Source organism: Phyllostomus hastatus, unplaced genomic scaffold, assembly GCF_019186645.2.
Source record: "Phyllostomus hastatus isolate PE091 unplaced genomic scaffold, TTU_PhHast_1.1 phas_contig_16, whole genome shotgun sequence".
Taxonomy (NCBI): Eukaryota; Metazoa; Chordata; class Mammalia; order Chiroptera; family Phyllostomidae; genus Phyllostomus; species Phyllostomus hastatus.
This window is the reverse complement of record NW_025333643.1, coordinates 15,080,952-15,095,757: the sequence shown is the minus strand read 5'-3', so window position 1 is coordinate 15,095,757 and position 14,806 is coordinate 15,080,952. Positions and strand designations below refer to the sequence as shown.

The window sequence follows — 14,806 nt, the reverse complement described above, 5'->3', positions numbered from 1 at the left end:
GGGTTCAGTTTTGCAGTTCCATACCTGGTTTCAAATCTCTGCTCTGCCACTGACCAGCTATGTGACCTTGGCAAGTCACCCAACTTCTTAGAGCCTCAGTGTGCGGACAAAATGAGATGATGTGTGGAGACTGCTCAAAGCAGTGATTGGCAGATACCAAGTGCTCATCTTGCCTTCCTCCCAGAGGGCATTGGGCAGCCCCGCCACACCTCTGCCACCCTGCAGTGCCATGTGCCTGGGTCTATTCAGATACTTGAGTCCGTGTGGCTATCTTTATATTTCCAGTGTCTAGCCCATAGCTCAGTTCCCAAACTTCATCATGTATAAAGCTTAAATCCTATTCTGGGTATAAACAAGGCAAATACCCAATGCCAACAGCCAAATAGCCACAGCTTCTGGAAAACTGCTGAAGAGCTGTGGACCTAGAGAAGAGAGTCATTTGATGTGAACTCCAAGAAGGAATTTATCTACTGAGAAGGTCTCCCCATGGTCAACAAAGGGCCCAAATTGTATAAACAATAGGATTCTAGAGAGCATTTGCCTCCAAGGGCTCCTTGTCATACTCTTTACACCAGGAAGAAACTCACTGAACTCCTGACTTCCTGCTCTATACCCCAGTTATTTACATCGTCTGAGTCAATAACTGTAGGAAAACCCTGGTTTCTTCCTTCTACCAAAGGACTGAGACCTGCCCTGTACTATCAGAAGCCACACAATTTGGAAACCTTATTTGAATAAAATTGGGAACTTGGGCAAGAACTTTCTCACTAAAAGTCGGCCTCCCCTTTTGACAGACCTAGGTAGGCCTAGAAGGAATGGAAAATCACCAGGTGGGAAAACTGTACTGTGGGAAACCATAGCCTGGGAAAATGCCTGCCTGGGAAACTGCCGCCCCTACCCAGGACAAACAGAAGCGTGGCTAAGATTGGGGTCTGGGGTTGGCCTATCTGGCAAAACAGGATGCAGCTTTAACTTGAGCCTGACAAGATGTATCAAGAACCATGGTCAGCAGAAAGGGCACCCAGCAACCAGCTCTAGCCTATCAGACTCTGACACCCCAACCAGTTACCCTTCGCAGGTGTTTGTGCTTAAAAACCCTGACCTAAGAACAACCCAGAGAGTCTTAACCTCCCTTGGTTGGCTCCCCAACCTCCCTTGGTTGGCTCCCCAACCTCCCTTGGTTGGCTCCACTTTCTCTACTGCCCCCTCCCCCGCTCAGTGAGTCCCAGCCTCCCTTGGTTGCTCCACATTTCCCTCTTATTCCCCGCTAACAAACCCTGCTCATTAGCTCACTGTGTCCATCTGGTTTCTTGAGCGACTCCAACCTAACACCTTTCTCTTGGTGGAACATAACTTAGGTTGCTATCTGAATCTGTGTCTCCCAAACTGCAGTTCCTTTTGTTCAAATAAATGTTTTTTATTCTTTATTATAGTCTAAAATTAATTTTGGGTAACAGCTTGTTACTTCAGGTAATTATCTAACAAGAAGAGGGTCCCAACCTGTGGCAGTGTAAGAACCTTTGCCCACGTCTTCCAAAGGCTGCCTGGTTCCCCTAAATCAGCAGTTTTCTGGTGTAGCCCCAAATGCATCCAACCATAGGCAGCAACACCCTACATGACTTCTGGGATCAGGAAGCCTAGAAAATGATTGAAAGGGTTTTTGAGGATCTGGTTTAGGAGAATACCTTCACTTTACTTGAAGAGACAATAGCATCGAAGGTCAGAGAGGTCTTTGGTTTGCAAAAATTATGTCTAGATTAGAATTTCTCAACTATGGCATAATTGACATTTTGGGCAAAATAGTTCTTTGTTGTGGGGGCTGTCCTATTCATTGTAGGATATTTAATAGCATCTGGGGCCTCCCCACTGGATGCCATCCCCGAGTTGTGACAAGCAAAAATGTCTCCAGATGCTGCCAAATGTCTCTGGGAGGCAAAGTCGCCCTCAGCTGAGAGCCCTTCTGGCAGAAGTGAGTCTACTCAATTGCAGCCCTAGATTTATTACTGCAGTAAACTGACAAGGCACTTATTTAGCCACTCCCTGTATCTGCCTTCAAATGCTGTCTTCCAATCCTGAAGGGCTTTTTTTTTTTTTAAGTTCAGTTTTAAAGGCAGTTGTTTTAAATCCTGGCTACACATTAGAACCTGCCAGGGAGTATTTACTTTTTTTAAAAAAATTATTTATTTATTTATTTTAGAAAGACAGAGGAAAGGAGAGAAAAAAAGAGAAACATCAATTTGTTGTTCTTATTAATATATTCATTGGTTGATTCTCATGTATGCCCTGACTGGGGATCAAACCAAAACCCTTGGAGCACAGGGACCATACTAACTGACTGAGCAACCAGCCCAGGGTCCCCAGGAAGCTTTTCAAAAACAGAAATTCCTGGGCCCCACCTGGAGATTCAGATTAGTTGGCCTGGGGCAAAGGCCAGGAGGGAGCAGTCTTTCAAAATGTTAAGTTGGGACTTCCGGCCAAATGGAGGTGTAGGTAGACACACTGTGCCTCCTCCCACAACCAAAATAAGGACAACAAGAATTTAAAAACAAAAAACAATTAGAGCCAACAGAAAATTGAACTGCATGGAAGTCTAACAACCAAGGAGTTAAAGAAAACAAATTCATCTCGACTGGTAGGAGGGGCAGAGCCAGGCATGCAAGGTGGCGGCTGGTGTACCCAGCAAGGCGGCGGATTGTAGGGGGGCAAGCCACCCAAGGTGGCTTACCGACCAAGCAGTCCCACATTCACAAGGAGATAAACCATGCAAAACTGGGGAGCGAGGCAGACCAGGCAACCCAGGGTCCCAGCTTGGGGAAATAAAGCCTCAAAACACCAATTGAAAACACCTGTGAGAATTGAGGCCCAGGGAGAGACTCCCAGCCTCACAGGACAGTTCATTAGAGAGACCCACAGCGTCCCCAGAACATACACAAACCCACCCACATGGGAATCAGCACCGGAAGGGCCCAATTTGTTGGTGAGAAGCAGGGGAAGTGACTGAAATCCGGCAGAGAGCAGAGCAAGCGCCATTGTTCCCTCTCGGACCACTACCCCACATACAGTGTCACAACCCAACCACTGGGTTGCCTCGCCCTAGTGAACACCTAAGGCTCCACCCCTCATTACATAACAGGCATGTCAGACAAAAAAAAAATGGTGCAAATAAAAGAACAGATCAAAGCTCCAGAACAAATACAACTAAGTGATGAAGAGATAGCCAACCTATCAGATGCACAGTTCAAAACACTGGTAATCAGGATGCTCACAGAATTGGTTGAATTTGGTTGCAAATTTGATGGAAAAATGAAGGCTACGCTAAGTGAAATAAAGGAAAATGTACAGGGAACCAAGAATGATGGGAAGGAAACTGGGACTCAAATCAGTGGAGTGGATCAGAAGGAAGAAAAAAACACCCAATCAGAAAAGAATGAAGACACAAGAATTCAAAAAACATGAGGAGAGGATTAGGAACCTCCAGGACATCTTTAACATTCCAACATCCGAATCATAGGGGGTACCAGAAGGAGAAGAGGAAGAGCAACAAGTGGAAAACTTATTTGAACAAATAATAAAAGAGAACTTCCCTAATCTGGCAAAGGAAATAGACTTCCAGAAAGTCCAGGAAGCTCAGGGAGTCCCAAAGAAGTTGGGCCCAAAGAGGAACACACCAACGCACCTCATAATTACATTAGCCAAGATTAAAGATAAGGAGAGAATCCTAGAAGCAGCAAGAGAAAAGGGGGCAGTTACCTGCAAAGAAGTTCCCATCAGACTGTCAGCTGATTTCTCAAAAGAGACCTTACAGGCAAGAAGGGGCTGGAAAGAAGTATTCCACATCATGAAAGGCAAGGCCCTCCATTCAAGATTACTCTATCCAGCAAAGCTTTCATTTAGAATGGAAGGACAGATAAAGTGCTCCTCAGATAAGGTCAAGTTAAAGGGGTTCATCAGCACTAAGCCCTTATTATATGAAACATTAAAGGGATTTATCTAAGAAAAAAAATAAAAAACATGTACAGTAAAATGACAGCAAACTCACAATTATTAACAACCACACCTAGGACAAAAACAAAAACAAACTAAGCAAACAGCTAGAACAGGAACAGAACCACAGCAATGGAGATCATATGGAGGGAACGCAACAGGGGAATGGGAGGAGAAGAGAGGGGGAAAAGAGACAGGGGGAGAGTAAGAATAGTATGGGAAATGTAGAAGCCAAAGAACTTATTTGTATGACACATGGACATGAACTAAAGGTGGGGAATGTGGGAGGGAGGGGGTGTGCAGGGCAAAGGGAGTAAAGGGTGGGGGGAATGGGGCAACTGTAATAGCTTAATCAACAAAATATATTTTAAAAAATGGGCAAAAGATTTGAACAGACAATTCTCCAAAGAGGACATACAGAGGGCCCAGAGACATATGAAAAGATGCTCAGCATCACTAGCCATCAGAGAGATGCAAATTAAAACCACAGTGAGATACAACTTCACACCAGTCAGAATGGCCTTCATAAACAAATCAACAAACAAGTGTTGGAGAGGTTGTGGAGAAAAGGGAACCCCAGTGCACTCTTGGTGGGAATGCAGACTGGTGCAGCCACTGTGGAAAACAGTATGGAACTTCCTCAGAAAACTAAAAATGGATCTGACTTTTGACCTGGCAATTCCACTGCAGGGATTATATCCTAAGAGCCCTGAAACACAAAACCAAAAGAACCTATGCACCCCAGTGTTCATAGCAGCACAACTTACAATAGCCAAGTGCTGGAAGCAACCTAAGTGCACACCAGTAAATGATTGGATCAAAAAACTGGTACATTTACACAATGGAATACTACGCAGCAGGGAGAAAGAAGGAGCTCCTACCCTTTGCAACAGCATGGATGGAACTGGAGAGCATTATGCTAAGTGAAATAAGCCAGGCGGTGAGGGACAAATGCCATATGATCTCACCTTTAACTGGAACATAATCAACAAAAGAAAAAAGCAAGCAAAATGTAACTAGAGACACTGAAATTAAGATCAATCTAACAATAGCCAGAGGGGAGGGGGGAGGGAACAATGGGGGTAAGGGTTTTCAGGAACTACTATAAAGGACACATGGACAAAACCAAGGGGGAGGGTGGAAGCAAGGGAGGGAAGTGGGTTTGGCTGGGGTAGAGGGGAGTGGTGGGGGGAAAATGCAGACAATTGTAACTGACCAACAATAAAATAATTAAAAATAAAAAAGGATATTAAACACGGAAAAAAGTTAACTTGGCAATTTCAACATGCAGCAGGGGTGGAGAAGTACTGCTCCCAGACATTTCCTCTGATTCTACCCTCTCCCCCCATCCTTTGAACCTGGCAGCGTTGAAGTGCTGAGCCAGAGAGCCCAAATGAGGCTATGGAGACTTATTGATATCTCCATTCTTGATGACACATCCTGTGTACACTCTATTTCTTGGCCTGCAGATGAATTGCCAGAAAGAACAGAACTTAACCCCATAATCAAGCAGCTTCCCATGGCCTTATTGATCTAAACAGTCTAGTCCCATAGAACTTTATGTGAAAGTAGAAATGTTCTCTATCTGTTCTGCCTAATACAGTAGCCGCTGGCCAAGTGGCTATCCGAGCCCTTAAGTGTGGCTAGTGTGACTGAAGAACAGAATTTTGAATTTTATTTAAATTAATTTTAATTTAAGTAGCCACATGGTGGCTACTGGCTACCATATTGGACAATACGTGTCACGTCCCTACAGGGTCACAGAGATAAGGAAAAGTCTGACAGCCTGCTAAATGCCATAGAACTGTGAAATTTACAGCATATATGTCTTAAAATATCTGAACTCAACAGTGTTTAAATTGTCAAGTGGGATTCTAACATATTCTAATAAAGAATCAATTTAAGTGAAATTCTAAATTAAATTTTTTATCAACCTGCCAAATTAGTTTCCCAGCATATTCTAAATACCTCAACAAGGAAGCTGATTTCTAAGCTGTGTACTAGCCTATCAGGAGATAACACTCATGCCTGCATTCCTTCCCTTTAAATTCACAGATAACCTTTGATTCAAACCTCTTGCCTCCTGAATTTAGGCCTGAAACAACAACACACACTGCAAACCAACGTTGCCTCTAAGAACAAGAATTTTTTCTCATATCATTAAGTTTCATAGTTACTCACAATTGCACAAACTGTATTCATGTATTCACTGTTAAGTGTGTGGATCCTCACAGAACTCAAAACTCATCAATTTTTAAACCTTAAAAAATAGAAAGGCAATTCTAGTTCTTATTGTCAAGGCAATGGATGGTTTAGAGTTGAAGAAAGCCTCATAGGCCTTTCTGAGCACAAAAAAATGCTTACGTCTTCTTGGCCCAAACTCCCTGGGTTCACCTCTAAACAGAGTCAGTATGAGCATTTTAGTAATAGTTTTCCAATTTTCCATGTATTCAAAGTGTGAGTCACTCTTTATAATAGCTGGTATTTATGCTATGCATTAATGCTTACCACATGCTCCCTATGCCTTATTTTATCAAATCTTCTTCTTGTTTTGTTTTGTTTTGTTTTGTTTTTTAATCCTTACCCAAGGACACATTTTCATTGCTTTTAGAGAGAGGAAAGGAGAAACATGGATGCAAGAGAGAAGCATTGATTGACTGCCTCCCATACATGCCCAAACCAGGGATCAAACTTGCAACTTAGGTATGGGACCTGATCAGGAATTGAACCTGACACCTTTCAGTTATGGGATGATGCTCCAACCATTGAGCAGCCCAGCCAAGGCACCACTGCCTTCTGAAGCAAGTACTATTGCCAGAAGCTGAGGCTAGGTAACTGGCGCATGGCCACACTGCTAGCAAGTGGTGGAGGTGAGATTTGAACTCAACTCTCTGATTTTCTGGTGGGAATCCTTTGGATTATGAACAAAGATAAACATGTAATTATAATGTTAGGTACCACGCTGAGCCATTCTCCCTGTGATGTGACTGCAGCTCAGTGCAGGGTGTTTGGTGTTGCAGGATTCAGAAATCCTGAGCCTATCTTTACTTCAGAAACTATTCCCCTCCCCATGGACCACTCTCTGTCCTAAGGCTTCACCCAGCAGGTGAAAAGAGAGGTCTTGGGGAGCACTTCTGATCCTGCCAGCACAACTGCACCTAGGAGGACAAGGCACACAAATGCAGTAGAATTTTCCAAATGCTATCATGTGGGTGGAAGGTAGTCAGGGACCCCAGCTATGGGATCCCAAGGAAGAAAGGAACAGATTTCAGTTGGGGGCAGGGAAGAAATCAGGAGAATATTTGTGGAGGGGACAGATAGGTAAGATTTAGACATGAGAGATTCCAGACAGGGCATTCGCAGAGTTGGGAATAGACTAAGCAAAGGCAGCAGAAGGAAGAATGTGTGTTCACTTGCCAGTGTTCGAGCAAAAAAAGCAGGGAGTGTGGGAGGCGGGGACTCCAGGGTCCTAGGCTAATGAGCTGGGGCAGCACACAGAACCCAGAGAGTACCCACTAACTATCCCAAGACCTGTTGTACATCCCACACCTGGTACTTTCTTTATAATATGTTTAATTGATTATGCTATTACAGTTGTCCCATTCCCCCCACCCTTTACTCCCTTTGCCCTGCACACCCCCTCCCTCCTACATTCCCCACCTTTAGTTCATGTCCATGTGTCATACAAATAAGTTCTTTGGCTTCTACATTTCCCATACTATTCTTACTCTCCCCCTGTCTCTTTTCCCCCTCTCTTCTCCTCCCATTCCCCTGTTGCTTTCCCTCCATATGATCTCCATTGCTGTGGTTCTGTTCCTGTTCTAGCTGTTTGCTTAGTTTGTTTTTGTTTTTGTCCTAGGTGTGGTTGTTAATAATTGTGAGTTTGCTGTCATTTTACTGTACATGTTTTTTTATTTTTTTTCTTAGATAAATCCCTTTAATGTTTCATATAATAAGGGCTTAGTGCTGATGAACCCCTTTAACTTGACCTTATCTGAGGAGCACTTTATCTGTCCTTCCATTCTAAATGAAAGCTTTGCTGGATAGAGTAATCTTGAATGGAGGGCCTTGCCTTTCATGATGTGGAATACTTCTTTCCAGCCCCTTCTTGCCTGTAAGGTCTCTTTTGAGAAATCAGCTGACAGTCTGATGGGAACTTCTTTGCAGGTAACTGCCCCCTTTTTCTCTTTGCTGCTTCTAGGATTCTCTCCTTATCTTTAATCTTGGCTAATGTAATTATGAGGTGCGTTGGTGTGTTCCTCTTTGGGCCCAACTTCTTTGGGACTCCCTGAGCTTCCTGGACTTTCTGGAAGTCTATTTCCTTTGCCAGATTAGGGAAGTTCTCTTTTATTATTTGTTCAAATAAGTTTTCCACTTGTTGCTCTTCCTCTTCTCCTTCTGGTACCCCTATGATTCGGATGTTGGAATGTTAAAGATGTCCTGGAGGTTCCTAATCCTCTCCTCATGTTTTTGAATTCTTGTGTCTTCATTCTTTTCTGATTGGGTGTTTTTTTCTTCCTTCTGATCCACTCCACTGATTTGAGTCCCAGTTTCCTTCCCATCATTCTTGGTTCCCTGTACATTTTCCTTTATTTCACTTAGCGTAGCCTTCATTTTTCCATCAAATTTGCAACCAAATTCAACCAATTCTGTGAGCATCCTGATTACCAGTGTTTTGAACTGTGCATCTGATAGGTTGGCTATCTCTTCATCACTTAGTTGTATTTGTTCTGGAGCTTTGATCTGTTCTTTTATTTGCACCATTTTTTTTTTGTCTGACACGCCTGTTATGTAATGAGGGGTGGAGCCTTAGGTGTTCACTAGGGCGAGGCAACCCAGTGGTTGGGTTGTGACACTGTATGTGGGGTAGTGGTCCGAGAGGGAACAATGGCGCTTGCTCTGCTCTCTGCCGGATTTCAGTCACTTCCCCTGCTTCTCACCAACAAATTGGGCCCTTCCGGTGCTGATTCCCGTGTGGGTGGGTTTGTGTATGTTCTGGGACGCTGTGGGTCTCTCTAATGAACTGTCCTGTGAGGCTGGGAGTCTCTCCCTGGGCCTCAATTCTCACAGGTGTTTTCAATTGGTGTTTTGAGGCTTTATTTCCCCAAGCTGGGACCCTGGGTTGCCTGGTCTGCCTCGCTCCCCAGTTTTGCATGGTTTATCTCCTTGTGAATGTGGGACTGCTTGGTTGGTAAGCCACCTTGTGTGCCACACCCCTCCACAATCCGCCACCTTGCTGGATCCGCCAGTGGACTGCCAGACAATGCTATGCTGCGACCCCTCTCCACCCCTTCTACTAGTCTGGATGAATGTGTCTTCTTTAACTCCTTGGTTGTTATACTTCCATGCAGTTCAATTTTCTGTCAGTACTCGCTGTTTTTTGTTTTTAAATTCTTGTTGTCCTTATTTTGGTTGTGGGAGGAGGCACAGTGTGTCTACCTACAGCTTCATCTTGGCTGGAAGTCCCATTCCTGGTACTTTCTACCTGGGTGACCTCGAGCAAGTCCCTTGTCCTCTCTGGGTATCAGTCTCCTTGAGTAAAGCACCAAGGACCCCTTGCTGATCTGAGAGCCTAATTTAGAAAAATAAAGTGGCTCTAGGAACACCAGTTATTAATTTCTCTTATTTCTAACTTCTCATACTATAAAAACAATGTTCATAAGAATTTATGAATTAAAATTGGATAAAAATAAGTCTAGTGATTCCGAATGGGGGTGTTGAGTCCTGAGAAAGGACCATCTCCGGAAGTCTTACATTCCTTCTCTGACAAATGGGCACAGCACTGGTACCTACCTCATGGGGCTGATGGAAGGAGTAAGGCAGGTTACAGATTAAGGGTGCTTAGAACAGGGCCTGGAGCCATACTTGCTTTATTCTGTCAGCTATTATTAACAATGCTTTATTTTTAAACTCCCAGCCAGGTGGAGTCAGTCATGATGGACTTCTGAGCAGATGAGAGGCCAGGCAAATGCTGGCCTCAGGTCCCAGATGGCACCTCTTCCTAATCATCTAGCTCCTGGGGCACAAAAATCGCTCACCCTACATATCTGTGGATGCACACTCTCTAGCTGCACCCCCCCCCCCCCCCCGCATCTCCTTCCTCCATTTCTACCTAACTGTCAACTTGGCCTCCCCCACTCTTCTGCGGGTTTAGGGGTGCAAATGATCCAAGCGCTCCACTTGCAGCCATGTTACACAATCCGCATTTCCAAGACTGGCAGGAAGCCCGCGTAGGCGTAGTGTAGGCGAGGGATGCTGGGGTAGCAGAGTGAGCATCCAGCTCTCAGGGTGGTAGAAACCACAACCACACTCGCGGTCTGCAGGGAGGAGGGGGCGCAAGGGTGAGGGAACAGGTTCAGGTTGAGAAAAGAGAAGATGAAAGGCTGCTGGGGGGTAGGTATTGGCTGGGAGAGAAAGGTCTTGATGGTTGCCGATGTCTGGGACAGGACGGGAGGTGAGTTCATTTGGGAAGGCGAGCTGCAGCTCTTTCCCAGGAAGTGGGAAGAACGGGGATGGGCTGTGCAGGAGCCTCCAAACCATCCAGGCACTGGGAGGAACGCACGGCAGCTGGTGCCGGCTCCACGAGTGGGTAGGCGAAGTAGAAAGAGAGTGCAGGTCCGCAACCCGTACTCACCCTTGTCCCAGGGCTTTGCGGGAGACAAGCAGCCTGGACCCGGAAGTGCGGGGACCAGGATTCGGGAATGTCAGACCTACCCCGTACCGGAAGGGAGCACGCAGGGGCTGATGCCAGAGTAGGGGAACAGAGTAGAAAGGGAGGTGCAGGTCCCCGACCCGTCTTCACCGCGCGTGCCGCCTGAGAGGAGGCCGGGAAGCCCGGAATCGGGAAGTGCAGAGTAGGTCACTGGATCGTTAGGGGAGCTCCCGGACACCCCCATGTCCCAAGTGCGCACCCCTCGCCCCGCTCCACCCGCGCTCACCTAACGGGACCTCAGTAGCCTGGCTCCTGCCCCACGATCCCACGCTGACCCTCTGCACAGTCGGCGGCTCGGTTCGGCTGCAGCGCTCGCGCCGGCGCGCGCCCGGTCCTCCCGAATTTAAAGGCGCGGCACGGGGTCCTGCGTCCTCCGACAGAGACGCCGGCTCCGCCCGAGCCCGCCCCCAGCACCGCCCCCAGCACCGCTCCCAGTCTTCCGCGCTTCCCCTTGGGGTTCCGGGGCGAGAACCTCCAGCTCTTCCACGCCCCTGGCTCAGAGCGTTAAACTCGAAGGGGGAAGTATCCCGCACGACCCAAACCCAGCAATCCGTGTCCAAAAGCCAAGGCCCGAGCACGGGCCCTTACTGTGCTCCCTGCGCGACTCCAGTTGCAGAGGGCAGAACCCAGTCACCCGACCCTGCCCGTAAAGAGCTCACGTGGGGCGTCACAGTTCCACGATGCGACGCCAGAATTTGTGGAGGCATTGTTCCATTTACTGAGCACCTACTGTGTGATTAGTGCTGTTGGGCACTATCTGCCTCACTGCTGCACAGTGACACTGCCCTGTAAGGTCTCAGAGAAAAAGGGCGAGGGACAGGTAGTTCCACAGGCAATCAAAGCAATGCTACCTTACATGTCTCATTTAATCCAAGAGGTGGGCATTGTGGTTGACTTTCTCAGAAGGCGAGGGGGCCTTGCTCAGTGCTTCAGCCTGAAAAGGACAGAACTGGGAATTCCAACCGGGGATCCTCTGACTCCAAAGCTCTGGGGGCAAAATGGCCATCTTGAAAGACCTTTCACCCACCACTAGTTAAACCCCCACTAAGCTCACATCTTCCTTTTAAGGCCAATTAAACCCCACTAGGCAAAAAAAAAAAAAAAAAAAAAAGTAGGGAGGGGAGCATAAAATGTATCACCCATTAAATTCAGTGGTGTTTTCTGACTACTTCATCTGCCTCAAAGCAGGGTTTGTGAGCATCTGACCTCAGTTTACCATTTCAGCCTCCTCTCCTAGTATTCCAAGGGCACCCAGGCTGAACTAGACCATTTAGGCTTTTGCCTGGGCTGTTCCTTCTGCCAAGAACTCTCTTCCTTTCCTGCTAGGCCTGGCTACTCCTTCCTCTTTTCTATGCTTAATTTAAATGCCACTTCCTCCAGAAAGGTTTTCTTAAATCCCCTGTGGGCCCATACTGCAGTGGGAACTTCTTCCATCAAAGTGTTTATGCATTCATTTAATACATATTTACTGAGCACTTACTGTGTTCTGTGTGTGAGGGGGATCTTCCTGCTGTGCTGAGAGCTGAGTCGGTGGCTGTTGTCTACCTCTCATTCCAAACCTTGATGGGACTAGTGCCCAGCAGGACTCTTGGCTATTTATTTGTTTTGTTTTATTTTTTATTTTTATTGTTGTTCAAGTACAGTTTTCTGTCTTTTACTCCCATCCCAGCCCAACACCCCCAGCCCTCTCCACTTCCCTCCCATTTCCATCCTACCCCCTAGTTTTTGTCCATGTGTCCTTAATACTTGTTCCTGTAGAGCCTTCCCCTTTTCCCCTGAAATTCCTTCTCATCTCTCCTCTCCCCTCTGGTCACTGTCAGCCTGTTCTCTATTTCAGTGTCTTTGGCTATATTTTGCTTGTTTGTTTTGTTGTTTAGGTTCCTGTTAAAGGTGAGATCATATGGTATTTGTCTTTCACTGCTTGGCTTATTTTGCTTAGCATAATGCTTTCTAGTTCCATCCATGCTGTTGCAAAGGGTAGGAGCTCCTTCTTTCTTTCTGCTGCATAGAATTTCATTGTGTAAATATACCATAGTTTTTTGATCCATTCATTTGCTGATGGGCACCTAGGTTGCTTCCAACACTTGGCTATTGTAAGTTGTGCTGCTATGAACATTGGGGTGCATAGGTTCTTTTGGATTGGTGTTTCAGGGTTCTTAGGATATAATCCTAACAGTGGAATTGCTGGGTTAAAAGGCAGATCCATTTTTAGTTTTCTGAGAAAGTTCCATACTGTTTTCGATAGTGGTTTTACCAGTCTGCAATCCCACCAAGAGTGCACTAGGGTTCCCTTTTCTCCACAACCTCTCCAACACTTGTTGTTTGTTGCTTTGTTTATGATGGCCATTCTGACTGGTGTGAAGCGGTATCTCATTATGGTTTTAATTTGCATCTCTCTATGTGTCTCTGGATCCTCTTTATGTCCTCCTTGGAGAAGTGTCTGTTCAAGTCCTTTGCCCATTTTTTAGTTGGGTTGCTTGTCTTCTTAGAGTGGAGGACTCTTGGCCATTTAAATCCACCACAAGGGCAGCTTCCCTGCCTGTACTCACAAGTCCTCCAGGATGGCAGAGCCTGGTCTCTTGGACAGGTTCTAGGTTTTAAGAATTGGGCATGGACAAGCCCCAGTGATATGGCAAAGGGGCATCTCTGAGACCACTGATGACCACCCTCTAAAATATGCCTTTGTCAGGGCTGCTAGAATCCAGCCAGAGTTTGGAATAGCCTCTCTGGCTCGGGCTGGAGCATCTTCTTCTAAGACGTTGGCCACCTCATCACTCAGACTTCAAGAGCTACATTTGACTCACTTCATGGAATTGTTCTCAGAGTTTCAGTGAATTTAAATTTACTCATTAAAAGGCATGTTGCTCAGACCTGGCTGGTGTGGCTCAGTTGGTTCGAGCATCATCCTGTAACCAAAAAGTTGTGGGTTTGGTCCCCAGTCCCAGCATGTGTAGGAGGCAACTGATAACATGCTTCTCTCTGGCATCGATGTTTCTCTCTCTCTCCCTCTTTCCCTTCCTCTCTCTCTAAAAGCAATGAAAAAAAAAAATGTCCTCAGGTGAGGATAGAAAAAAAATGTAAAGGCATGTTGCTCACTTCCACCACCTCTCAGGCCTTATCTCCCCTCACTGCCAAACTTGAATCTTTCCAAGCCAGTCATCTTCCAACACCCCCAGAGCAGGCCCAGAGAGGCCACAGGAACAGGACTGACCAGCCTCTAATCCCCATAGGCCACTCATTAACAATCGTAGGCTCAGGGCACTCACTGAACCAAACCAACCGGTGCTAAGTGGGTGAATAAATAAGTGAATGAAATGCATGAATGACTTCCCAGGAGGTCTACCCAGAAGCCATCAATAAACTTTACCTGGTGTATTAGAAACTTGAAAATAATTTTTATTTTATTTTATTTTTTATTGAATTTATACAGGTCTCAAGTGTACATACAACTCTACAAAACATCATCTGCACACTGCATGGTGCACTCATTGCCCCAAGCAAAGTCTCTTTCCATCCCCATTTTACCCCACCCGTGCTTTTGCCCACCTCTACCTCTCCCCAAGCCCCCCTTTTCTCTGGCTATCACCACACTGTTGTCTGCATCTATGTATGATATATATGGTTTTTTGCTTAATTCCTTCACCTTTCATCCAGCCCCCCAACCCCCCTTCTGAAACTTAAAAACAATTTTTAAATTAAAAAAACTTTTCCTCTTTAAGACCTTAAAAATGTGCAATTCTTTGTATTTTTTTTAAAACTAAAAGCCTGTGGCCTTGGGGTCCTCCAAGGTACTGGAGTTCCAAAGTCTAAAGCATTTTCCCCTAGTGTTAGTGTTATATATAGGTGCACTGAGTTGAGCCCAGGTGGGAGTCACATTCTCTGTGACTCTTCTTCACCTGGTGCCTGACAGGAAAGAAGCCTTAATTAGCCCCCATTTTACAGTGAAGCCAAGGAGGCAGGAGGAAATGAGGGTACTCATCTGCAGTCCCTCCCTGAATTAGCAATGCCCTGAGCTATGTCACTAAAGAGTCAGGGTGGGTGGATGAGACAGATACTGGCCAGCAGTATCCATCACTGCACAAGCTCATCGAAACACAAGAAAAACATACA

The 14,806-nt window shown here is 45.9% G+C and overlaps 1 protein-coding gene across 1 annotated transcript in view; it reads right to left on the bottom strand.

Moving 5' to 3' along the window:
• The window catches only part of ABHD6 (abhydrolase domain containing 6, acylglycerol lipase), a 44,030-nt gene extending 32,941 nt beyond the window's left edge, over nt 1–11,089 (bottom strand). The window contains exon 1 of the mRNA XM_045832232.1: nt 10,923–11,089. The gene's annotated coding sequence lies outside the window, so the exon portion shown is untranslated. The remainder of the gene's footprint in view (nt 1–10,922) is intronic.
• Between the last annotated feature and the right edge of the window lie 3,717 nt (nt 11,090–14,806).